Source organism: Austrofundulus limnaeus, unplaced genomic scaffold (genome assembly GCF_001266775.1).
Source record: "Austrofundulus limnaeus strain Quisiro unplaced genomic scaffold, Austrofundulus_limnaeus-1.0 Scaffold192, whole genome shotgun sequence".
In the NCBI taxonomy this organism is placed as follows: Eukaryota; Metazoa; Chordata; class Actinopteri; order Cyprinodontiformes; family Rivulidae; genus Austrofundulus; species Austrofundulus limnaeus.
The window spans coordinates 805,986-807,688 of record NW_013952594.1 but is presented as its reverse complement, the minus strand read 5'-3'; positions in this window follow the sequence as shown (position 1 = coordinate 807,688).

Here is a 1,703-nt window from a genome sequence, read left to right as displayed (position 1 = left end):
CACACACACACACACACACACACACACACACACACACACACACACACACACACACACACATTAGGATATGTTCTAGTTGGAGCTCATATTTTTGTTCTGTTTCATAATATCTGCTTTCATTTAAGTTGAACTGAGGTTTTAGGACAGGACAATGGAATGATGCATTTCCATGCTACGGACAGAGAGACAATAAGTCTGAGTGCTTCCATAAAGGTTAGAGAGAAGTTTGTTTCTGTCATCAAAAAAACAGTCAACCCAAAAACACATAAGAAATCAACTTGACATTCTAAAGTATTAAAAGACTGAATAAGAATTTGTATTTTACAAAACTATTGTTTACGGTGAACTTATTTTTTTTCCTTTTAGTATTTGTAGGTGTGCAGTTGGTAAAAWAAACTAACAACCATTCTCACGGGAAGAAAAGTTTTCAAATTCACTTTAGTAAGTGTTTAAAGGGTGTATTATGTATTTTTGAGCCACATAGTTCAATTTTATACCACAATCAAGAAACAATGTTACCTTCAGTTGTTATGAAAAAGCTGTATAAATTTAACTTTGCATCATAGCCTGGGGCGGCACGGTGGCTTAGTTGGTAGAGCTGTTGCCTTTCAGCAAGACCGTTGCTGGACCAAATCCCAGTCAGGGGACCTTTCTGGGAAAAAAATTAGCATATTCTCTCTGTTAATGTGTGGGTTCTCTACAGCAGTGGTTCCCAAAGCTGGGGTCGGGACCCACAGTGGGGTCCTGAAAAATTTTTTTGAATTAATTACACAAAAAAAGACAACTAAGAACATTTTCCCCTTTGTTTTTACAAAATATTAAGATTAGTTAAAATGGACAAAAATAGCCTAATAAGTGTTATTATGCTCTTGCTTATTTGACATGAAAACAATGTTTATCAACCGACAACAGCTGGGGTCTCAGGCCTCTGCTGCTGATATTTTGTGGGTCAAAAGCCAAAAAGTTTGGGAACCACTGCTCTACGGGCACTCCGGTTTCCTCCCACACATCAAAAACATGATTGTTAGGCTAATTTGCAACTCTAAATTGTCCCTAGGTGTGATTGAGAGAGTGAATGTTAGTTTGACTTGTTTGTCTCTGTGTATCGCCCTGTGATGGACTTGCAATYTGTCCAGGGTGTACTCTGCCCCTCGCACTGTGACTGCTGGATATGGGCACCTCTGATCCTGAAAGGAAGAAGCGAGTATAGATAATGGATGGATGGATCATGGCCTTGAAATTGGCCTCAGTCTCTTTGAGAACCTCATACTACTCCCACTTCAGCATGTCTTTACAACAATGCCTTTGTGGAGGGGTACTCTGTGGAGAAAGAACTAGCCTGCAGACTGAGCTCCAGGGAAGAGCTGTGGTTAAAAAGGCAGTGCTTTGTAAACAGCTCTAAATGGCTACCACAGAAGATTCAAGGATTTCTCAAACATGCATGAAAGAGTAAAAACAATACTCCAGATGCTGTATGTTTTTGATGAAGGAATGACGTAACATGATATTAAGCTCAAAGAAGTCAATTTTGCATAATACACCCCCACCCCCTTTAGTGAACATCAGCTAATATAAAGATTGCAGCACTGAAGTAACAAAAACAAAGTTCCTGACTGTTCAACTTTTAGGTCAAAGAAAATTTATACTATTACTTTWTCTACAGTTGATGACTTTCAAATCATTTTGATAAAAAAATAATTTAA